The sequence below is a fragment of the Aotus nancymaae genome, unplaced genomic scaffold (genome assembly GCF_030222135.1).
Source record: "Aotus nancymaae isolate 86718 unplaced genomic scaffold, 86718_ANA_hifiasm-v0.15.2.pri h1tg000011l, whole genome shotgun sequence".
NCBI lineage: Eukaryota > Metazoa > Chordata > Mammalia > Primates > Aotidae > Aotus > Aotus nancymaae.
Genome location: NW_026988422.1, coordinates 77,159,238 through 77,184,769, shown reverse-complemented (window position 1 = coordinate 77,184,769; position 25,532 = coordinate 77,159,238).

The window sequence follows — 25,532 nt, the reverse complement described above, 5'->3', positions numbered from 1 at the left end:
AAGTGGGTGGACAAAGGGGATTCTAACTGTGTCTGTAGAATTCTAATTTTTTAAAGAGAATAGATGTATATGCTATTTGTCTCATTTCTCTAATTTGCACGTAGCAAAATGACTACAAGCAAAGATGCCAAAATAGCAGTGGCGAATTCTGGATGGTGGGATTGGTGACAGTGGTTGGTTCCCTTTAATTTCCTGATCATTTGACTTCCTTAAAATGTGCACGTAACATGTTTAATAATAAAGAGGAGAGTGATTTTTCCTTAAAAAATGTCTGGAAGCTAAAATGCCACATCTGAGCACATATGAGTGTCTTATGTTAGCACTCGTTAATTCAGGACCGTGGGGACGTGAGATGTTGTCATTTTCCTTTTAGGACTTTTCTGTATTTGTCAAATTTCCCAAAATGAAAAGGAGGCAAAAGGCCAGGCTGGAGCCCAGAGGACCCCAGCATTTGGGGAAGGGTGGAGCCCAGAGCAGCCTTCGCTTTCCTGAGCTGGATGGTGCCGCTGTCCTGTGGATTTTTGGCAAAAAGGAGGGTACGGGAGAGAAGGGGATGATTGAGGAGAAGGAAGGGGACATGAGAGAGTTTCGTTGGGAGGAGAGAAAGAGGAGAGAGAGAGAGAGAGAGGCATCTCCCCGGTGAGCTCCGGTCTCCCGTCTCCCAGCTTGGGAGGGGAGGAGAGAGGAGGGCACTGGTGGTCTCTGGAGCGTTGCTGAGCACTGGCCATCCCTTGTGCCAGGATACACCCCTGCACGTTTTTTTTTCTGCTCAAGAGTTTCAGAAAAAAGAAGAAAAAGTCCATTTGCACCCATATGTTTATGTCCCTCCAGGGAATTCTCTGGAATGGAGAAAGAGGCATTTGTTTGCAGTAAAAATCAGGAGAAAAAGAAAAGCCCCATCAGCTGGAAAGTGTCCGAATCACAGTGAAGGGCTCCCTGCCTGTGGCCGCCTCGCCCATTATTAACACAGAGGTAATGACATTAGGCCGCCTGATTAAGTCAGCAGCCCTGGGCCTGCCACCCCGGCTCCCGGAGTTGGAGCCTCATGTTTCAATTATGCTTTCACTTGAACATCTTTGAAAAACGCCTGGCAAGCCCGAGAGTCCACGAGGAGAACTGGGCTCATTTCAGCCCACCTTTCTTCTTTCCCCAGGAAGTGGGGGAGGCACTCTTCCAAGCTCGACCCCTCCCCAAATCCTGTGCAGGACCCCTCCCCACATCCTGAAACTCAGACCTGAACAAGAATTCGCTGTGTTGAATTGTCATCAGCTGTCCCTACTCACGCCATAGAAGACTTTCAGAGCCAAGCAGGCTCCCCAGAGATCTGATCCAGCCTCTTCACCAGCAGACGGGTAATGGGCCCAGAAGAGCCCCAACTTGCTTGGAGCCCAGCCACGTCTGACTTGGAGACTTTAGATTTCTAAACCTGAATCAAAAGGAGCAAACTCCTCAAATGAGCATTGGTGCCTCTGTGCAGCTGTTCAGTCATCATAATAAGTAGAGTGGTCTTTGCCTCCCGTGCAGATTGGGGGTCCACAACACACCTGTTGTGACCTCCTGGGTAGCTGCCTGCAATTCCCAGAGCAGCCACCAGGTGGCCCAGGCGTTGCTGACTCTGGCTTCATAAATAATCCAAACAGCCGGGTTCCACTCACTTCCAGGGGCTGGAACATAAGGGAGAGAGCTCAGAGTCCGCTCCCCACCTCCCCCCTCCTGCTCCCCATTGTAAACTTAGTCCATGCAACAGTGAACATTCAGGTCTTCACATTTCAAGGGTGCAGGAGCAGAAATGCAGGGGTGCTGGGGAAAGAGTCTGGGACGTGTCTTTTCAGATGCCACATATCCTGACTGTGCTGCTGCTTCTAGCAAGGCTGAGCCTTCCTTACCTGTGAACAGGTGTGTCCACAGCCACCTGCCCTGCCGCAGAGTCAAGCGATGATGGATGTGAAGCCCTGTGGCAGTGATGACCCAAAAGTTCCCAAATGCCAGAATGCCAGATCCCAACCCCCCTGGGAATTTTTAAATTTTGAGACAGCGTCTTGCTCTGTTGCCCAGGCTGAAGTGCAGTGGTGCAATGTGATCATGGCTCACTGCAGACTTGTCCTCTGGGGTTTAAGTGATCTCCCACCTCAGCCTCCTGAGTAGCTAGGACCACAGGCACACACCACCACGCCCAGCTAATTTTTACATTTTTTGTAGAGATAGGATCTCGTTATGTTGCCCAGGCTGGTCTTGAACTCCTAGAGTCAAGCAATCCTCCTACCTCTGCCTCCCAAAGTGCTGAGATTACAGGGATGAGCCACCGCACCCGGCCCCCAGGAGCTTATTACCAAGCACAACCCTGGCCTCATCCCTGCAGAGTCAGAGACAGAAAGTCCAGAGTGAGCGGCTCTCTGAGTGAGCGGCTCCCTGAGTGAGCCTCTCCCTCCCTCTGCCATCCCAAGGGGAGAAGGCATGGGGAGCCCTTGGCCCTAGCCCAGAGCGATCCCAACCCCAGCACAGCTGCCTCTGCCAAAAGAGCAGAAGGAACATCACCAGGACCCCTCACACGCCAGGACTAGCAGCCCAGCAGGAGGCCAACATGCAGTCAGTTACAACCCTGTCTGGAAGGCAGCCGCAGAACAGTGGGGCATGGCACCCCTAGGTGCTACAATCCGCGAGGTTCCCAGCAAAGCAGGCATGCCCAGGCACTGCTCAAAGACTGACGTCTATGATTCACTCTATAAATCGAAGCCAATGTCACGTCATTCCTATACATACATCCCTCTCCCTCACACAACAGCCTTCCTAGATGTTCTGGGTGTGGAGTTAGCAACCATGCCAAAAGCTGGGCTCGGTGTGTCCTCTTGTGACTGCTTTGGGACAGTGGAAAAGGCTGAGATTCTTGGAGCTTCAGGTATTAAAACTGCCCACGGTGTTTTAGGAGTGCCTTTTGGAGAAGGGGCATTTGAACTGGGTGTTTCGGGATAAAGAGCAGGTGAAGGAGAGGAGAGGAGGCTCTGGGAAACGTGAGCAGAGAGTGGAAGGGACAGAGCCTGCAAAACCTTGATGAGAACAACACACGTTTGGATACAGCTAGAGAGGAGGGAGCGGCGTTGGGCAGCGGGGTGGGACTTTAGCAGGACCTGGCCCTGGACCTGAACAAGGCTCTTAAGCGATGCAAAGAGGTTTGGATTTCACATAGAAATCCACAAGGGTCTTTGAAGGCTTTTCAGTTCCACGAGGGCAGAGACTGGGGATGAAGAGGCCAGACAGTGACCATTGCTATCCCCTGGAAGAAGCCCAGGTGCCAGGGCAGAGGAAGAGGAAGTAGAGGTGGGAGGCAATGCCAGATGCCCACGGGATTCAGGATTCGGTATCTGCGGGACAGATTCACATCAGGAGCAGATGGGCCATGGGTCATATGGCCAGGCTGGCTGGAAGGGCTGGGGTACCAGGAGGAACGAGGGAGGGGAAAGCCTGCAGGATAGCAAAGGCATCAGCGCGTGAGAGGCATCAGCGCGTGAGAGGCTCTGACGGCTCGTGCGGGGGTGACTGGAGCTTCCAGGCGGCCCTTAGCAGAGGAATCCAGAGCAGCAGGAAGGAGAACGGACTGGCAAGTGAGCCAGAGGAACACTAGGATGTCGGTGTTTGGGGAGAGTTTTCTCAGCAAGGGCATGCAGAATGGATGGAAGAGGAGGGGTGCAGAGGTGGACAGGCCTCCGGGAGTGTGGGGTGACAGGTGGTCCCTGTGTGAATGAGACCACAGGTAGCTCATGGAAGCTTCCAGGGTCATAGCGGGGTCCTCAGCAGAGCTGGTGAAGGGTAGGTGGGACCGACTCAATGTGTGACTCTGGACGAGTCCCTGCTCTTCTCTCAGCCTGAGTTTCCTCATTTATGTCACAAAAAGAGTCCAGATGAGGAGGCCTCCTAAGACTCTTTCACTACAGACCGTCTGAAGTTGTCTAACTGGGAAGTATCTCCATTCCTTAAGGAAAACGCCAGCTAACAAGGACCTGGGGACATCAATACTGCATATGGGTCACTTCCGGATGTGCCCTTGACACTGTCAGCAGCGTCTCTTTTATGTGGATTCCAGCCAGGGCTGTGGCGTACAGTTGCACAGGCTACGTACTGCATTGTTTGAGGCACAGCCATCCCTTTAGACTACAAGGAGTCTTGCAGAGCAGCCTCTGTGCTGAGGTCATCCTCCCTGCTCCATGACAGCATCTGGAGTGCCTGCTTCCCGGAACCTGGACCCTCTCCCCTGAATGTGACTGGGGAGAACAGGAGGACCTCTAGGCTGGCCTGAGGTATTACATGGCAGCCCCCTCCACTCAACTAGGCCTCTGTCTCTCCATAATACAGCCAAGACAAGCCATTCTGAGGCCTTGTCCAATTTCTGAGTGCTTATTGCTAGAATCATTTGTCTCTGGAAACTGCAGCAGCTCTGAGAGGGCCATGTGGCCCCTCTGGGCTCCTCCCGGATCAGCCCTGGGAGCTGAGGATTTTCCTGTGCCTCTGTGCTGCAGAGCAGAGAGGCTGCTGGGCTCAGTCCAACCCCCATTCTCTCCAAAGCCCCAGGGGCCTCATTCCTACAGGGACTGCTTCTCTCCACCGTGGTGGAGCTTCCTGACTGCCTCCAGGCTGGGTGGGCTGCACACCACAGCACCTGACAGCTGGGGGGTTCTTGCTCAACCATCATTATCTCCTTTAAACCCCGTGAGTAAAAAGTCTGGATTTGTTACTAAGGAAAGCAGACGGGACATTCTTCATCGAGGAGGCCCTGCAGCTTGTGGACAGGGTTGGTGGGATTCATTGCTTTGAAGGGACCCAGCCTTGACACAGAGCACTAATTAATATAACCAGTAGCATGTCCTCCACACTCGACAGTCCATGAAACCCTTCACGCTAATGAAGTCACTCAACAAACACTGAGGGCACGCTCTGGGCTAGCTCATCACGGTCATGGACATGAACCAGCTCCGGGTACTGCTCAATTGCCCACCACCCCTCTGGCTCATAGCTGATTTGATCCTGACAACCACCCTGTGAGGTGGGTATTATTATCACCCAGATTTTGCAGACCAGGAAACTGAGGACAAGATTTAGGTGACTTGTTCAACATCCCACAGCTAAAGGCCAAGCTGAGCCCTGATCACAGGCAACAGACTACAGCCCCCAGGGGTTTCGTTCTCCCTCCTGTGCTGTGGCCTGGGGCCAACACCTTCCCTTTCTGTCTCAGGTCCACATCTGTAGGTGCTGCTGGCCGGGGTGGGGGGTGGGGGGGAGGTGGGGTGGGGCGGGGGCTAGAATGGTGACCTAGCTCTGCCGTGCGCAGATCCTGGGAGCCCAGACCTGCTGCAGATTTGGCAAACCTCAGAGTTACCTTCAGAAATCAAATTGGCAGCTCCAGAGCTCTAAATCAGAAGAGACACTCCTCAACAAGCTGATCGGGCAAGCAGGCGTCCAGGCCAAGTTCAAAATACGCACAACTCACCCTTGTAAGCTACAAACACGCCGCACCGTGAGGTCCCACTATCCAGCATCTGGTGTGTGAGTTGATGTCTGCCGTCCTGGAGTCAAGTTTTGGCCACAGCAGACGTTTCATTTCTCCCTACACAGAGTTCCACATTGTAAATCACGTGCTAAGGGAAAAGGGAGAGAGGCAGGGACAGCTGTCACAGGCTGCACCTGGCCACGTGAACGGGATTGGGGCACATGAGTCCACCAACTGTGGACAATGACTGGCTTTCTCAAACAGCCATGGAGTCCAGGATCCCCTGTCCACCTGGTCGCTACCTCTCCCAGGGGCCTGAGTGCACGGCGCTGCGGTTAGGTGCACAGAAGCGGCACACCAGACTCCTGGCTCCGTGCTCCCAAGTTTCCATTTTCCCCCTGGACCCACCCCGACTCTCCACGCTGTTCTCTGGTCTCTGCGGTTGCCATTCAAGGACTCCTTGACCCCTGGTTCCCAGTGAGTTCTCACAACAGTAGACGCAGGCACAAGACCAGACAGTACCTGGAGACTGAGGTTGGGGTATTTATTCCCTGGGACCTTTTCCTAGCAAAGCCTGCAGCTCCTGACAGCCTGCCCTCTCCTGCAGCCTCTCTCCAGGTTTTGCTGACCCCTCTCTCTCCTCGCCCTTCAGGAAGTCACCAGCCCTGTGACACTGCACCAGCCCTTGTTGATTCCCCTTAACCGACTCGCACCTCTGTAAATATTTCCCTTTTAAACTCATGACCTCTTTCATCTATGCCATGGGATTTCTCCCAGGAGGCAACTGATGCAGCCATTTACTGTACATCAATTTTAAGATGCACTGTTATTTCAAGTCTCACTAAGAAAGAATAAACAGGCCAGGTGCAGTGGCTCACACCTGTAATCCTAGGACTTGGAAGCCAATGCGGGAGGATCTCTTGAGCCCAGGAGTTTGAAACCAGCCTGGGCAGCAAAGTAAGATCCCCATCTCTACCAAAAAAAAAAAAAAAATCAAAATATTAGCCAGACATGGTGGCATGAACCTGTGGTCCCAGCTACGCAGGAGGCCGAGGCAGGAGGACCAGAAGATCACTGGAGCTCAGGAAGTTGAGGCTGCCATGAGCTGTGTTCACAACACCACTAAACTCCAGCCTGAGTGAAAGCAAGACCCTGGAAAGAAAAGAAAGAAAGGAAAAAAAAGGGAGAGAGAGAGAGGGATGGAGGGAGGGAGGGACAAAGGGAGGGAGCGAAGGGAAGAGGAAGGAAGGGAGAATAAACCACTGCCTATAAGTGGTCACACAAACTAGGCCTCTAAACCATGACCCAGTGCTTCCTATGACTTTAAATTTTTATTTTATATTTAGCAAAGGAGCTTTTTTAGACTTGGTTTCAATTTAGGATTTTGAGGGTTTTTTAAAAATCCTCTGTCACTTTTGTGCATACACAAAGAGGGAGATACCAGCTAATAAATCAGCTCAGTTGCCCCCAGAACTCCTTCACACTCAGAGTCCTTCTCTTCTGAGCTGTTTGTTTAGCTTCGGCGTCATCAGTGCCCACGTTTGTCCACATGCAGTTGGCTCTGGGCCATCAAGGGCATGGGCGGTGCACTGTTTCTTAAAGGACTGCCCTATTGTTGTCTCTGGGGTTTTTTTCCAAAGCCACTGCCCACATTCTGCAGATTTTAATATGCACGTATGGCAATGACAACTTTGTTATGACTGTCACCTGTCAGTATCAACCGTACGGTGCACCTCCATTTTAGAGACCATAAAATGTGTGTTAGAATCAAGGAAATATGGGCGTTAATTACATTGACCTTAGGCAAGTCCATTTGCCTCTCTGAGCCTTAGTGTTTTTTTTGTAAAAAGGTACATTTACCCAACTTGATCTATAGATTCAATGCAATCCCAATAGAAATCTCAGCAAGTTATTTACTAGATATCAACAAACTGGCTGTAAAGTTTCTACAGAAAGACCCAGAATAGTCAGCATAATATTTAAGAAGAGCAAAGTCAGAGGACTGACACCACCTGCCTTTAAGACTTACTATAAAGCTACAATTATCAAGGCAGTGTGGTGTCGGTTGAAAGAGTAGACAAACAGATCAGTGGAATAAATAGCCCAGTAGTAGACCCGTGTAAATATAGTCAACTGATCTTTGACAAAGGAGCAAAGGCAATTCAATTAAGAATGATCTTTTCAACAAACGGTGCTGAAACCACTGGGCATCCATATGCAAAAAAAAATTAATCTAGACACTGACTTTACACCTGTCATACAAATTAGCTCTGACTTTGCACCTCTTATACAAATTAACTCTGACTTTATACCTCTCAAAAAAACAAACTCAAAATGGGCCAGGTGCAGTGGACCACGCCCATAACCCCAGCACTTTGGGAGGTCAAATCGGGCAGATCACCTAAGGTCAGGAGTTCAAGACCAGCCTAGCCAACGTGGTGAAACCCCACCTCTACTAAAAATACAAAAATTTTCTGGGTGTGGTGGGGTGTGCTTATGTTTCCAGCTATTCAGGAGGCTGAGGCAGGAGAATTGCTTGAACCTAGGAGGTTGAGGTTGCAATGAGCCAAGATTGCACCACTGCACTCCAGCCTGGGCAATAAAGAGAAACTCTGTCTCAAAAAAAAAAAAAAAAAGTAACTCAAAATGGAGTGTGCACATAATGTAAAACACAAAAAAATAAAACCTCTAGACAATGATATAGGTGATATTTGGTTTTATGATGAGTTTTTAGATACAATACCAAAAGCATAGTCCATCAAAAGAAAAAATCGATACATTGGACTTCATTAAAACTCTCTGATTTGCCAAAAACAGTGTTAAGAGAATGAAAAGACAAGCTACAGATTGGGAGAAAATGTTTGCAAAACACATATCGGGTAAAGGACTTGTATGCAAAATACATAAAGACCTCTCAAAAGTCAACAATAAGAAAACAACTAAAAGATGGGCAAAAATCTAAACATCACCTCACCAAAGAAGATATACAGACTGCAGATAAGCATATGAAAAGATACTCAACATCATATGTCAACAGGAAACTGAAAATTAAAACAAGGAAATGACACTACCATTAGATGGCCAAAATCTGGAACATTGACATAACCCAATGCTGACAAGGAAATAGAGCAGGAAACTTTCATTTATTTCTGGTGGAAATGCAAGATGGTACAGCCACGTTGGAAGACAGTCTTGTCTCTTGTCTCTCTTGCAAAACTAACCATTGTCTATGTTTAGATGAAACACATGATCCAGCAATTGTATTCCTAGATATTTACCCAAATAAGGTAAAAATATGTCTATGCAAAACCCTGCTTATAAATGTTTATGGCAGCTTTATTCATAATTTCCCAAAACTGGAGGCAATCAAGATAGCCTTCAAAAGGTGAATGGATACACTGTGGTACATCTGTACAATGGAATATTATTCAGCGATAAAAAATGAGCTATCAAACCAAGAAAAGACATAGAGGGGTCTTAAATGCATATTACATAGTGAAGAAGCCAGTCTGAAAACGATACATACTGTGTGATTCCAACTATATGACAAAGCTATAAAGATATTGGCAAGGCTAGTGGTTACCAGGAGTTCGGGGCTGAGGGAAGGGAGGAAGGATGCATAAGTGTAATGCGAGATTTTCAAGACAGTGAAATTTCAGATTCTCTATACCACTGTGATGTAGAGGCATGATATTAAGCATTCGCCAAAGCCCCCAGAATCTGTCCGCTGACATAAACTATGTATTTTGGTTAATAATAATGCATCAAGATGTTTTCATCAATCTTTGCAAATGTACCCCACTAATGCAAGATGCTAATAATAGGGAAAACTGGGAGTGGGAGGGAGGGGGCATATAGGAACTCTATGTACTATCTCCTCAATTTTCTGCAAATCTAAAACTCTGAAAAATAGAAGTCTATCTTTTAAAAAAAAACAAAACGCATGCACGTATATCTCTACCTCCTGGGGCTGCTGGAAGGCTAGTGAGTTAATATGTGACAAGCACTTGGTACAGAACCTGGCTCAAAAAGGTAATCAGCAAACGCCCACTGCTGTGGGTGTTGTAGTAGTTATTGGAGCTGTTGTGGTTGTTGTTAAAATTGTGTCCGGTTGCTGTGGTCTGTGGTTATTCTGGGAGCTGTAGCTGCGGTTGTTGGAGTTGGTGTGGTTATTGGGTTTGTTGTGAAAATCGCTGGAGCTGTGGTCACTGCTGTGGTTGTAGAGTTGGGGTTGTATTTGCAGCTGTGGGGATGCGCTGGCTGTTGTGGGTTTTGTTACAGTTGCTGGCTTGTGTTTCTCGTGGTGGTGGCTGTGCTCGCCCTGTGTTGGTGGAATCATTGTGGAAGTTGGCATGCTGGTGGTTTGAGCTTCAACAGCCCGCAGAAGGCTGAGTCCAGATTTTCTTTCCCAGGTAAAAGCCTTGGTTAAGCACTTTGCGGCTCGTAGCGTCTTCATAGAAGCTGAATTTCAAAGAGTTTCAGTTTTGTAAGATGATAAGATTTGGGGCAAAAATCAAGTGAGACAAAGACAGATGTGAGTGGAAGGAGCAGGAGATGAGGCAATGTGTTGGAGCGAGGGTGGCTCCGGTGAGCGCTGGCCTGTGAGCCACCTCCACCAGTCACCCTGCATTCATGGAAGTGACACTCCAGAGTGCGACTCACCATTCGTAGAATTCTCTAGAAATGGATTTTTTTTTTTTTTTTTTTTTTTTTTGGTGAGAAAGAACATATATTTTTTAAATTAAGTGGAGAGAAGAACCAGCCATCCATGCCTCTGGAATGAATTGGCCTCTGGAGAAGCTTTATCTCCTTCAGGGAACAGCTCTGGAGTTCTTTGAGACACATTTCATTTCTTTCATATTTGTGTATACCTAGGGATTTTCATTGCATGGTTATGATTTCATATAATTGGGTACCTGCTATTCACTTAACTTTATATTCTAAGTGTGCTTTCATGTAGGCACTTTTTAAAATATATAATCGTCATTTTCATAATAATTTAATGGTTAAAACCAGGGATTGACAAACCATGGCTTTGGGGGCAATAAATAAAGCTTTACAAACAAAGCTTTATTGGGACATAGCTACACTCATTCACTTACACATTGCCTATGGCCGTTTCTGGCCACAACAGCAGATTGAGTAGTTGCAACATAGGCAATATGGTCCAAGAAGCCAAACCTATTTACTATCTAGCCCTTTTCAGAAAACATTTGCCAACCCCTGTTTTAAATATGTTGTTGCCAAATAGCTTTTCAAAAGCATTGTATTGGCCAGGGTGTGACGGCTGATGCCCGTAATCCCAGCACCTTGGGAGGCCAAGGCAGGAGGATTACTTGAAACCAGGAGTTCGAGACCAGCTTGGGCAACATATCAAGACCACATCTCTATTTAAAAAAAAAAAAAGAATTGCATTAATTTATATTACTATCAATATCATGAAAGGGTATCAATTGTTCCACATCCAGGCCAGCATCTGGTATTTGTTTTCATCTTTGCACATTTTTAAAATGAGAAAAATATTATCTTTTTATTTCAATTTGAATTTCTTAAATTATTGGTGAGTAATTTTTTCCATTTATTATTTACTTCTTGAATTACTTCTGTTCTGAATTTTCTATTCATATTCCTTACTCGGTGATCTGCAGAGAGATTGCTTTATATTTGTTTGTTTTTTTTTTAATTTTGTTTTGTCTAGCAATTTATGTAAGTTCTTTGTGCAATTAAGATATGAATCCATTTCCATCATATTGGCCATAAATTCTGGAAAAGTCTTGCAGAGGCATTTCTGTTATTTATTAATACAATGACTTTGGGCAAATCCTTCAACCTCACTTCCCTTCAGTTTCTTCACCTACAGGACAGAGTAGTTATTTTTCATGATATGTTGAAAATTTGATGCTTTTCATCAAATCTTTTACTAAAGAAATGAAAGTTTTAATGATTATTATCATTATTATTACCCATGAAAACAAGCCGGCAGAAACAAAAGCATCAAATGCATTCTGCCCAACTTTTGGATGATATACGGCAGTGGTTTTCAAACCATGTTCTATGTACCTTAGTGTCACAGTCAGGATTCTTCCAGTTATTAGTGGGAGAAAGCCCAGCTCAAACAGGCTTGAGCAAAGTAGGCACAACTTTTGGCTCAGCTCACTGTAAAGTTCAGGATTTGGGATTCAGCCAGATCCAGGCATCCTGACGATGTCACCAGGACTGCCTGCTTCTCTCCATCTCTTGAGTCCGCCATGCTCGGTTTTGGCTTTGCTCTCAGGAGGGTCCAGGTCCTGGCTGCGATGGCCTGAATGTTTGTCCCCACCAAAACTCATGCTGAAGTTTGATCTCCAATGTGACAGTATTGAGAAGTGGTACCTTTTAGAGGTGATTGGGTCCTGAGGGCTCTGCCCTGATGAATGGATTAAGCTACTCATGGATTAATGGATTATTGTGGGAGCAGAACTGGTGGCTCTGTAAAGAAATGAGGAGAGGCCTGAGCTAGCATGCACAGCCCCCTCATCATGTGATGCCCTGCACCATCTTGGGACTCTGCAGAGAGCCCTCATCAGCAAGAAAGTCTTCACCAGATGTGGCCCCTCCACCTGGGACTTCTCAGCCTCCATAATTGAAGAAATCAATTCCTTGATATGGTTTGGCTGTGTCCCCACCCAAATCTCATCTTGAATTATAGCCCCCACAATTCCCATGTGTGATGGGAGGGACCTGGAAGGAGGTAATTGAATCATGGGGGTGGGTCTTTCCTGTGCTATTCTCATGATAGTGAATAAGTCTTATAAGATCTGATGGTTTTATTAAGAGGAGTCCCCGGGCCGGGCACGGTGGCTCAAGCCTGTAATCCCAGCACTTTGGGAGGCCGAGGCGGGTGGATCACAAGGTCAAGAGATCGAGACCATCCTGGTCAACATGGTGAAACCCCGTCTCTACTAATACAAAAAATTAGCTGGGCATGGTGGCGCGTGCCTGTAATCCCAGCTACTCAGGAGGCTGAGGCAGGAGAATTGCCTGAACCCAGGAGGCGGAGGTTGCGGTGAGCCGAGATCGCGCCATTGCACTCCAGCCTGGGTAACAAGAGCGAAACTGAAACTCCGCCTAAAAAAAAAAAAAAAAAAAAAAAAAAAAAGAGGAGTTCCCCTGCACAAACTCTTTTTCCTGGCTGCCATGTAAGATGTCCCTTTGTTTTTCTTTGTCTTCCACCATAATTGTGAGGCCTCCCCAGCCATGTAGAACTGTGAGTCTATTAAACCCCTTTCCTTTATAAATTATCCAGTCTCAGATATGTCTTTATCAGCAGCATGAAAATGGACTAATACATTCCTTTTCTTAAAAATTACCCAGTTTCAAGTATTCTGTTATAAGGTAAAAAAAACAAAGACACTGGCTTGAGCCCAACCAGCCCATCAAGCTTCTGCCTCAGTGCGTCCAGGACGGTTTCCAAGGCCAGACTCTTTGGGACATCCTGGGTCCCAGGCCCTTCCTGAATCAATCACTGTGGCCAGGATGTGGCACCGGCAGACTGGCTGTGCTGGTGGAGGAAGTCCCCATCTGAGAATGGGTAAGGATGAGTCCCCAGAGGAAAATCGGGCACTGTTAGCAGACTAAGCCACCATGAGCATGGGCAGGCAGGAAACAGACATCTCTGCAGGTGCCTTGGGGACCACACTGACAGCCAGGGGGGCTGAGGGATTTTAAGTAACAAATTCTTTGTCTTCCACCATAATTGTGAGGCCTCCCCAGCCATGTGGAACTGTGAGTCCATTAAACCTCTTTCCTTTATAAATGATGCTTCTGCTGCTGAGTCTGAACATACTTGACATGGACTAAGGAGAATGTCCAGAGAGAAAGCCATGAATGAGGGACAGGAACCTGCATTTTGCAGAGATTCTTGGCAAGGAGACTCTGAGAAGGTAGGCACCTCATTCCTAGAATGTGAATTTACTGGGCCTGGGTTACAGCAGGACGATACAGCTTAGGTCTGTGTACCCCCCCAAATCCCATGTTGAATTGTAATCCCTAATGTTGGAGGTGGGGCCTGCAGGGAGGTGATTGGGTCATGGTGGTGGATTTCCCCCTTTGGTGCTGTTTTTGTGATAGAGTTCTTGAGAGATCTGGTTGCTTAGAAGTGTATGGCACCTCTCCTCTCTCCTCCTCCTGCTCCCAGCCATGTTTCCTGAGGCCTCCCCAGAAGCCAAGCAGATGCCAATGTCATGCTTCCTATACAGCCCGCAGAACCCATAAGTCAATTAAACCTCTTTATACATTACCCAGTCTCAGGTATTTCTGCATGGCAATGCGAGAACAGACTTATCCAAAGACAAAGACCCATCTTCAAGACACTTACATTCTAATTATCCAGGCAGCAACATGTAAGTCAGTAAATACTATATTGTGTTGTATTAGAATCAAATATTGTCACAGGCTCTGAAGGAACATAAGGCACAATGAATAAGAGGAATGGGATTGGGGGGCCCTTTACCTAGGATGGTCAGGGGAGGCCTCTCTAAGGAAGTGACATTTGAGCTGGGATCCTCAAGAAGGAAACCTGGAGGAGGAGCATCTGGCCAGAGGCCCCAGAGGACACCCTTCCGGGTGTACCTGTGCGACACAATGGCCAATGGGTTGGAGCATGGGAAGTAAGGATGTGAGCCGCTGAGGATGCAGAAGGGGCAGGGCCAGGAGATTGAGGATGTTGCAAGCTTTGGCAAGGAGATGGAAGCCCTGGTCCTATACATGCAGAGTGTGGCAGAGGGAAGAGAGAACAAGCGTGTTCTGTGGGGCCAGAGAAAGGTGTGGCTCAAAATGCAGCAAGGAAAGCTACAGGAAGAGAGTTCCAATTCCATCCAGCTCACTCAGAAAGAAGCCCTTTCTGGCAGTCCCTGCTGCATCCAACCACAGAATGGGCAGCCTGGAGGAGGTGAGCTTCCCGTCCACAGAGGTATGCAAGCAGGGTACAATGGCAGAACATGCTAGAGTCCCAGGAGTTGGTGATTCAGTGAAATCAGCAGGAAAAACAAAACAAGAAAAAACAGAATCAAACTCAATAATAATCCTTAACAAAGTTTACAGTGGCAAAGGACCCACTTAAAACATTTTAGCAGCAGCCTGCTGTGATCAGAGCAATCTCTGGAAATGATTTATTTACATATAAAAATGAGACATTTCCCAACAGCCTCGAGACAGCCCCTGGGATGAGGCTCTCATTGGACGGCACCTCCCTCGGGGCCTGGAGGCTCTGCCCCTCCTCAGCTCCTGCCTCGGTTGGGGGCTGATTGCCTCCCCCAGGGGAGGCAGAGGCAGGCCGCCCTGCCAGCATTCCAGAGAGTTGCTTCTCCAAAATAAACCTTGCATAAGCATTTAAATGTGCGGCTGGGCATGAAGTATAGTCAACATTTTTATTCCAAGAATGCAAATGAGCCCCTGAGGGGCCTGGAAGCGGCAAAAATGCCCTGGTCCAGAAGCACTTTTTTAAGAGTCTTGAGTTGGTCACAGCTGGTTTCACTTTCTCAAACCAGTCTTGGGGAAACTGAGGCTCAGGGGTTGACTCAAGGTCACAGCGTGAGGAATGGACAGAGCTGCCAGAGACTTTCTATCCTGCTGGAATTTCCGCCATTAGGGCTTTATTTGTTTGCATGGAGCAAACTCCCAGACGCAGCCAAGTATGGGAGGACAGGTAACTGGATCGTTTCACGATCGGGACAGCGGGACCTCTTGGCAAACGTCTGCTGAGTCTGTGCTGGGCACCAGTGATACCTGAGGCTTGGGAATCTGGATCCCTGACTTTGAAGGGAAAGAAGCAGCTCACCCTTATCCTGAGGGCACTTCCAGCCCTCACCCCAGGCAGTGTTAGGGCCCCTTCCTCCTCGGCTCCATCCACAGCACCCGAGATTCTTGTCACCTCAAGCCTTATCCACTCCAAGGATCTGGCACATATCAGATGCTCCAAATCTGCTGCCACAACCTGAACCAAGTGGCCTGCCCATAGAGGGCCTTCCTCTCCACAGAAATAGGGACAAGCAACTAGACAGGTTGTGTCCTGGGCAGGGGCCGCAGAAACCCTGGGGGCTGGCCTGGGCTTTCCCTGAGGTATGAGCCAGACCCTAGGAATGGATGTTTCTAAGTCTCCCAGAGATGCCCAGAAGTTGCAGGGCCATGAGAGAAAACTCTGGGCTTTGAGGTCTCGGAGGCCTCCCTCAGTGCTGATCCCCCACGACTCGTCCTGGCCTGGTGGGGCCCCTAGCAGGGCGGACTCACCCAGAGTCGAGCGCCCACCCTGACCAGGTGCTGCTCCACTGTCCTTCTGCTAACCCAGGCATCCGAGGGGCTTGCTTTCAGCATCCCATGAGCAGAAGGGTCCTGACCTATTGGCCCCTGCAGCATCACGTGGGCTCCAGAGGGTGGGTGGAGAGCCCAGGCCAGGCATGAGTACAAATGAGGTCCCCCAGGCAAAGCTGGTCTCACCAGGGCAGCCCTCCTGTTCCAAGACAGATCTTGCGTTTAGCTTAATCCATTAGAGGAAAGACCGTTTCCCATTCTTAGGAAGGATTACACCTCCCCTTACTCACTACCCCTGTACCCATATTGTGCTGAAAAGTGGTTAACCTTTTTGCATCATGCTTCATGCCCAAATGGATTTTTCAAAATTGAACTAGCTATTAGGACCTGCAGTATTTACTGTCAGGAAGAGAAGGGCACCTCTGGATGGAATTCTGTTCATCTCATCATTTTCTTATAGAATTGGAGCTGGGGGTGGGGCTTGTCCATGTGTCCCCCTCACAGGCCCCAGAGCAGAAGTTCCTGTTTTTCCCCAGGGACCCAGCACTGTGCAGGCTCCCAGCAGCAACTCCTGGACCCCAGGAGTTGACCCCCTGTCCACCTGCCTCATAGGTATTGATTAGCTGGGGGACACCAATTAGGCAGAGGTGTTCAGCTGGCCTGGCTCCACCAACCCACGTGCCTATTTCCCTGCTGGAGTAAAGCGCCTGGTTCCTCATCTTCTGGAGAATTACAACTCTCTTTAAACAAGAAGGCGGATGACTTCGTGCCCACCTCCCTCAAGCCTAGCAGCTTAGCATCATCTGAATTCCAATTAGCATCATCAAGTTTTCTCAGGGAGGAAAAAGTTTCCCCTGACACCCACCTCCTTCCAGCTGCAAGAAATTTGCTCAAGGCTGAGACACATCTGCACAGTCATGAGTCCATCCACTGAATATGCCTTTATTACCACCTACTCGGAGCCTCAGTTCCACGCAACAGTCACAGTTACTGCTGATGGCCTGTGGTCTGTGTGCCAGGTGCCTCATCTCAGCCCTCACAGTACCTAGGAAGTGGGCATTTATGTTGTCCCACCGAAGATGAGGAGACCCAGGCTCTGTGACCAATACAAGGTCACCTGCCCTTGCCCAACCACCTGAAGATGAGGCTTACCCAGGACTCTGATTTTAAAGCCTGGGATCTGATCGGTGCACAATATCACCACAGCTGCAAAAGGGACAGAGCTCCAGGGATTAAAGATGATCTTTGGAGAGCAACCGGTCAAGTGCCACATAGAACTCAACAAATGTCCACTCCAATAAAGAATTGGAGGTGCAGCTGAAGAGGAACTGAATCACACAGACAACCTCCCTCCAGAATTGGATTAGAGACTTGTAGGGAGGAGATGCCATGCAGGCTGGAATTCAAGCCTTAAGAGGCATGAATGGCAGCCCTAGGAACTGGAAGAAGGGTGGGTCTTGCCAGCAGGGAATCTGAGAATGCTGCAGGGGGAAGTGTCAACAAGCAATAAATGGTCTTGTTTGCCTTGTGCAAGGGGAAGCCCAACACTGAAGCATTGGGGTTTTTGGAGAGAAAAAAGTTGGTTGCAAGGTGATATGATATGGCTGTGTCCCCACCCAAATCTCATCTTCAATTTAGCTCCCATAGTTCCCAGGTGTGTGGGAGGCACCCAGTGGGAGATCATTGAATCATGGGTACAATTTCCCCCATACTGTTCTGGTGGTAGTGAATAAGTCTCATGATATCTGATGGTTTTATAAGAGGTTTTTCCTTTCACTTGGCTCCCATTCTCTCTTGCCTGCTGCCAGGTAAGACGTGCATTTTGCCTTCCGCCATGATTGTGAGGCCTCCCCAGCCATGTGGAACTGTGAGTCCATTAAACCTCCTTTTCTTTATAAATTACCCAGGTGGGGAATGGTGGCTCATGCCTGTAATCCCAGCACTTTGGGAGGCCAAGGCAGGTGGATCGGCTGAGGTCAGGAGTTAAAGGTCAGCCTGGCCAACATGGTGAAATCCCGTCTCTACTAAAAATACAAAAATTAGCCAGGTGTGATGGTGGGCACTTGTAATCCCAGCTACTCAGGAGGCTGAGGCAGGAGAATTACTTGAACCCAGGAGGCGGAGGTTGCAGTGAGCCAAGATCACGCCATTGCACTCTAGCCTGAGGCACAAGAGCGGGACTTTGTCTCAAAAAAAAAAACTAAAAACAATTACGCAGTCTTGGGTACGTCTTTATCAGCAGCATGAAAATGGACCAATACAAAAAGCTACTAAGCAAGGAGACGGGAATCGAGCTTAAATGTGTCTCCCCAAGCTGGAGGTTGGGGGAGATTTTATGGTGAGAGGGTAGTGAGGAATGATCTGATTGGATCTTGTGATGAGGTGATGCTGGGAGGAATGATATGACTGGATCCTGCCATGGGGTGACATGAGGGCTTCATCTCCCTGGATCCTAGATCCCGCCATGTGGTTCTTGGTGTTTTGGACAAAGAACTGGACAAAACGCACAGCAAAGCAAGGAAGAATGAAGCAACAAAAGCAGAGATTTATTGAAAATGAAAGTACACTCCACAGTGAGGGAGTGGGCTGAGCAGAGGCTCAAAAGCCCCAGATACAGAATCTTCTTGGGTCCAAATATCCCCTTGAGGTTCCCCATTGGCCACCTGGTGTTCACCTCACTTAAATGACATGGGGGCCAGCAATTATTGAAGTTACAAAGGTCACACTCCCATGCAAGCATCTGATTGGTTGTAGAAAGCAACCAATCAGAGGCTAAAGTGAAGTTACAAAGTTGCACTTCTATGCAAATGAAGACTTGACTGCCAGTCTGTCTGCAACTAATCAGAGGCTGAAGTGAAGTTACAAAGCTATACTCCTGTGCAAACGTCTGATTGGTTGCAAAAAGCAACCAATCAGAGGCACTTTCTATTTCCCATCTGCCACACAGAAAAGGTGGAGATTTGCAAAGGGCATAGCCTCTGGTCCTTTTGTTACTTAGAAGTAGAAATTTAGGGTTTTCCTTTCAATTTAATTCTAGGAAGTCAGTGTGAAACGACCTTGGGTTCCCTGCCTCCAGACCCTATTCTCCTGCCTCTTTTGCAGGCTAGAACATCATGGAACAGAGTGGTACCCTATCTTACTCCTTCCTCCATCCCTACCCACTAGGATGCCATGTGACCTGAATCCAAGCCACTGGACTCCACCTCTGGGTCTAAAGCTGGAGCAAATCACACTGCAGCTCTGAGCCTCAGTTTCCTCATCTACAAAATAGGGATAACTAAGCCCTTCAGGACTCTGGGAGGTGACAAATGAGATTGCTTATGTAGGAACCCTTTTGAAAAATTAAGCAGCTTTCTCACTCTCTGTCTTTACATAGAACATATTTTTTAAATGAGTTTTAAAATATTAATAGAATCCTTTGCTCATTTTTTTGCCTGTCACAAGTTTCATTTTGCCAAACCCTTTAGAGAATGAACTTTTTAAAAAAAAAACAAAAATTACTTTTATAGAGATGGGGTCTTGCTATGTTGCCCAGGCTGGTCTTGAACTCCTGGCCTCAAGCAATCCTCCCACTTCAGCCTCCCAAAGTGCTGGGATTACAGCACTTGGAGGCTTGGTCTTGGAGCATGAACTCTTGAATTAGCTTTCAAATTTGTAGAAACCTTTGTGAGTCACCAAGAGCCTTTGTATTGTCCTCTCCATGGACTGTTTAACAGGACAGTGGTTCACACTACCTTGCAAGTACAGATGAGAAAGCAGATCAGAGGCTAAGTGACCTCCCCAAGGTCACACAGCAGAAGATGGCTTGAACCAGGTCTCCCCATCTCTGTTGTTGGGTAAGCTCTGTGCCCTGCTGAGCTCTGAGTAGAGACTCCCAGCTATTCCCTCAGATCGCTAAAGGCTCCCCCTACTCCCTATCCTCACCATGACAACAATTCAACTTTGCCAAGTCCCTAAGCCTGGCCTCAGGAAGAGAAGTCTCAGTGGACTCTCACTCTCATGGGGCAGGGACTGGCAACTGTGGCTGGTTTCTGAGGCTCAGGCCACCCCAGGCCCTGCACACCACTGACCAGGGAGCGCAGCCCTGCTGACTGCTACAAAGCCCCTGGGAGTGAGCAGCGGGATCAATTCACTCACTCAACCCACCTGAATTAAGCATCATCTGCTAGTGTTAGGGCCCCAACCCTGGGCTTGGGAGCTACTGAAATGCAGACCCCTCCTCCCCTTTTTGAGGAGAGGGGACACACAGGAAAACAGTGGAGCTGGGAGGGAAGTGAGCCCCGGGGGCTGTGGGGGCCAGAGGGGAGTTGTATTAGTCCATTTCCAGTGAAGTTACAAAGGTCACACTCCCATGCAAACACCTGACTGCTGATAAGGACATACCCAAGACTGGGCAATTTACAAAAGAAAGAGGTTTAACTGGACTCAGTTCCACATGGCCGGGGAGGCCTCACAATCATGGCAGAAAGCAAGGAGGAGTAAACATCTTATGTGGATGGCAGCAGGCAAAGGGAGAGCTTGTGCAGGGAACTCCCATTTTTAAAACCATCAGATCTCATGAGACTCATTCATTCTCACGAGAACACTACGGGAAAGACCCGCCCCCATAATTCAATCACCTCCCACCGGGTTCCTCCCATGACACGTGGGAACTGTGGGAGTTACAATTAAAGATGAAATTTGGTTGGGGACACAGACAAGCAAGCAGGAGAAGGTACCCTGGGAAAGAACGTCCAGGCTGGAATCTTAAAGGCTGAGGAGGCGAGAGCCAGGGAAGAAGAGATGAGGAGGGCATTCTATGCCAAGGGAATGGCCAAGCAGAGGTCTGGGGGGTGGACAAAAGGCTCCAGGACAGTGGTGGTGGCCCCGTCAGCCTCGGGACTGGGCAGAACGGGCTGGCACCGCTCAAGCTTCAGCTCCTCACTAACTTTGAGGTTTAATCATATCCAACTCTCTGTTCATAATTTTGTTTCCTTTCCTTAAAGAAAGTCCCTGCCCCTCGCTGAGTACATTTCAACCCCAAGCTGTCCTAGAGCGCTTGTAGCCGGGCTCTGTGTGGAAGTCTTCTCGGGTCCCCCCAGCAGTCTGCACTTTGTCCGTGGGTGACAGAAGGAGGGTGGCAGATAGTAAAGGAGTGTTAGCAGAGAAGAATTCCAAAGTGAAGTGTCAGGATCTCAGATGTGAGGTGTCCAGAATGAAACCCTCCACCCACCCTCCAGATCTCCCCACCAGCAGTCCCCCAGGCAGTCAATAAGACCCTACACAGACCTCTGGGTCATCCCCACTACCTCCATGGCTTCCTCCTTCCTATAGTTCAATTGCCGGAGGCTTGTCTGTTCTGCATTCTAACACTGCCCTGTTCATCCATCCCTGTACCCGCCAGCTTTGCACCCATCTTGAGATCCTCTCAGCTCTGCACCTCCCTGTAGCTCCCATAGCTCTGCACCTCTCATCTCTCCCAACAGCTTTGTACCTCCTGTGTCCCTCCCACTCTGTACTCTGCTCCTGTGCCCCCACAGCTCTGTACTCCCCTCCTATGTCCCCACAGCTCTGTACTCCCCTCCCGTGCCCCCCACAGCTCTGTATTCCCCTCCCGTGCCCCCACAGCTCTGTACTCCCCTCCCGTGCCCCCCACAGCTCTGTACTCCCCTCCCGTGCCCCCACAGCTCTGTACTCCCCTCCCGTGCCCCCCACAGCTCTGTACTCCCCTCCCATGCCCCCCACAGCTCTGTACTCCCCTCCTGTGCTCCCCAGAGCTCTGTACTCCCCTCCTGTGCTCCCCAGAGCTCTGTACTCTCCTCCTGTGTCTCCCAGAGCTCTGTACTCCCCTCCTGTGTCCTCCACAGTTCTGCAAACCTCCTGTGCCCAAACCTCTTATGCTCCAACAATTCTGCATGCCCCAGGGCATCCACACTGCTTCCTCCAGAGTCTGGGCTTCCTACATTTTTATTCTGAGCTCCTGTCCAATCCTTCCTGCCCTGTGCATTTCCCCTCCTGCCCCTGGCTGAGATTTTGTTACAAATAAACTGTGAATGGAAAAACCCAGTGCACTGGCCACCCGTCCAGTGACACAGCTTTCTCCCTACCCTCACCCCACTCAGTGGGGTTCTGACCCCACCTGCCTGGACCCTACCACTGCCTGTGGCTTCAGGGCAGAGGACTCCAGCTGCCCCGCCCCCCAGAGTCCTGCAGGCCTGTTCTCAGACAAGGGAGCTTCCTGCCTACACTCATGTCCTTGTCTGCAGCATAGAGAGAACCCCTCCCCTCTGCCTTACCTGTTGTCCAGACCATAAGATGGGAGTTATAAATTTGTTCTAGGTTGTACAAATATGAGGGCTTGAAATTCAAAACTATTTGAGAAGCCCAGCCAAACACAAACACGGTCACGTGAACTCCCTGATGACAGCAGCAAGGTGCGAGGCCACGGTTAAGGCAACTGCTTGTTGGTTTTCGCCAATTCTGAGCATCCACAGTTTGCTAGGCCAGATGCTGAACCAGGTGCTGGGGACCCACGGTGAGAAGGGTGACTCCCAGGGTGGCAGAAGAGAGCCACCCAGGCAGAGCTTGTAGATCCACAGTAGAGAGTGCCAGCTCTAAAGATCTCCACACCATGAAAGGAGACAGGGCTTTGGCATAACTGACCCCCACCCCCGCCAAGCCCAAGGGGCATGAATTACTCATCTCAGCCATCTGCACTTGCCAGACACCTCTCTCAAGTCATTTCCATCCTAAGCTTCAGCTTTCCCATATTTAAAATGTGGAGATGAGGGGAGCAGCCCAGGGTTGTGTGTGTGTGTGTGTAAATGTCCCCTCTTCCTACCTCGTCTTCTGCAGGGACTTGGAGTCAGGGATCATGACCCAGGCATGCCCTCTACTCTGAACCCCTCTGCTCCCCCCACCTCTGGTCCCCTCCACAGGAGTTGGCCTGCAGGACGTACCATCCCAGGACAGGGCAGTGGCTCTGCCTGGAGCACCCTTCCTCCCTTCTCTGTGCCCTCTGCCCCAGCTCCTTTTGCCAGGCCCCTCCTCAGGGACATCATCGCTAGTCTCCAAGCAAGCTGTCCCTCTGTGTGCCCACAAGTGCTCTGCCACCAATTATAATTTATTGTTGACTTGTCAGTTCACCCCAGGACACTTGAAGGGAAAAAGGCAAACTCACTTTTGTGTCTCAAACATGAAACAGAGAGCCTGACACATAGCAGGTACTCAGTACACATCCCATGAATACATGAGTGCAGGAGTGAACGAAGGTTTCAACGGGGAGATGTCCCTGACAGCTCTGGGGTTGTCCAGTGTCCTCTCGTCACCACTACACCCATTTAAGGCTAAGAACGATATTTCCCTAAATCCCCTCTTTTATGGGTTCAATTGTGTCCCTTCCAAAATTCGTAAGTCCCACTCCCCAGTACCAGAATGTAACCTTGTTTGAGTGCTTGTAGGTGTAATTAGTTATGATGAGATCCTACTGCAATAAAAGAAAATAAAATATAACAATAACCCCTATAACTATGTAAAAGAGTACGTATCAATTTAAAAAAAACAAAAATTTAAAAAATGAGGTCCTATTGGAATAGGGTGGGTCTTTAATTCAGTAAAACTGATATCCTTTTAAAAAGAGGACATTTGAACACACACACACACACACACACACACACACACACACACACACACAGGCTGTGTGAAGATGAAGGCAGAGCTCAGGGTGATGCTTCCACAAGCCAAGAATGCAAAAGATGGCCAGAAGCTGAGAGAGGGTCTTGACACAGATGTTCCCTCACAGCCTCAGAAGGGGCCACCCTGCCCACACCTGAATCTCAGGCTTCTGGCCTCCAGAACTGCGAGATGATGTCTTAGCCCATTTTGTGCTGCTGTAACAAAACACCTGAGACCAGGCTATTTATGAAGAACAGAAGTTTATTTCTCACAATCTGGAGGCTGGGAAGTCCAAGATCAAGGCACAGACGGGTTCTGTTGTCTGGTGAGAACTGCTCTCTGCCTCTGGAGTAGCACCTTGAAGCTGTATCCGCCAGCGTGCAGGGATGCTGTGTCCTCACACGGCAGAAGGCAGGACAAGAGAGGCAGCGAACTCCCTCCTTCAAGCCCTTTTATAAGGATGTCTAATCTCATTCTTGAGGACCGAGCCCTCATGACCTAATCACCTCCCAGAAATGCCTGAGCTCCGGGTACCCCACAGTTGGTTACTGAAGCTGGGGCTTAGGCTCAGGGGTCCGTGGCTGTTTTTACAGACCTCCAGCCCCGAGCTCCTCCCTCATTCCGGAAGCCTCACCTCCTCTGTTATACCCTTTGTGCCACTATCACTTACAGCAGCTCTGCTTCCTTGACAAACCCAGACTGACTCAAGCTTCAAATGCCACCACTGAGTGCTCTTGCTTGGCCAGACATCTTTCAAAAGCTGCACTCGCCCAGTCTCGGTCAAAAGGCAATGACAGGCTACCAGGAGTTGCTGGCAGATCAGCGAGCTCTTCACTCACGGCGACAATCACAGAGACAGATGGATAAATTTTCATCTATCAGCTGTTACAGTGACCCTTGATCGTGAAAGAGAAAGAGAGAGACAGAGACAGAGAGAGAGAGCCCTTTTGCTAGAGAGACCTCATCACTCACCCAGCAGAAGCAGTTGCTGCATCCTAAAACACCACTGCCTGCTACTTACAAAGCCACGAGGGAATGAAAAGCCTTTTCTAGGGTCAACTGAAAAATCACAAAGTTATCAATTTAGAAAGGAGCCTGCCTTTCCTTCCTTCCTTCCTTCCCTCCCTCCCTTTTTCCCTCCCTCCTTCCTTCCTTCCTTCCTTCCTTCCTTCCTTTTTTCTGTCTTTCATCTTTCTTTCTTTTTGAGACAGGGTCTCACTCTGTCACCTAGGCTGGAGTGCAATGGCACAAACATAGCTCACTGCAGCCTTGGCCTCCTGGGCTCCAGTGATCTTTCTGCCTCAGTCTCTCTTGTAGCTGGGACCACAGGCATGCACCACCATGCTTGGCTAATTTTTTGACTTTTTGTAAAGACAGGGTCTCACTTTGTTGCCCAGGCTGATCTCAGACTCCTGGGCTCAAGTGATCCTCCCACCCCAGCCTCCTAAACTATGAGCCACCGCACCAGGCCAGGGACTTTATTTCTTATAAAGGGTTATATCTTGCAGGCTGGTTGTCTCAGAGACTGGGCAGTGCAGCATCCAGTAGAGCCTCAAAGGCAGGCATTTCAAGGGGAAAAAAAGGATGAGACAAGGATTGTGAATGGATTTATGCTGAGTGGGTTGTCCAAATATACATATTCAACAGGTTATAGGAGGAGCTATGAATATTCACAAAGGGGCCTCTGATGCATGTGTACTCAACAAGCATGCACTTTACATGTATCTCATGTTCACTTTGGGGTGAAAGCAACGTTTAAATGCATTGAAATTAGGTGCCATGTGTTCAAAGGTAAAGCAGGGACATGAAGGCACTGGGAGCACAGCCCCTGTAAACTGACAAGAAGGAGTCCGTGGTTGGTGGTCTCTTATCAGGAGAAATCAGTCTCTTGTCTAATCAAGCTGCAGCTCTGCCTGGTGGAACTGGGTGTCAGGCGGTGTCTGCTGGCCGGTAAGCTGCAGCTGCTTCCGTATTGCTCATTTCATGCCCAGTGCTTGTTTAGCTGCTGGAGAAAAAAAGGAGGAAAATCTTGTGACAATTAGAATATAGTTTATTCTGTGAGTGTAGAAGTTCACGAGGTCCTATTGGAATAGGGTGGGTGTTTAGTTAGGTG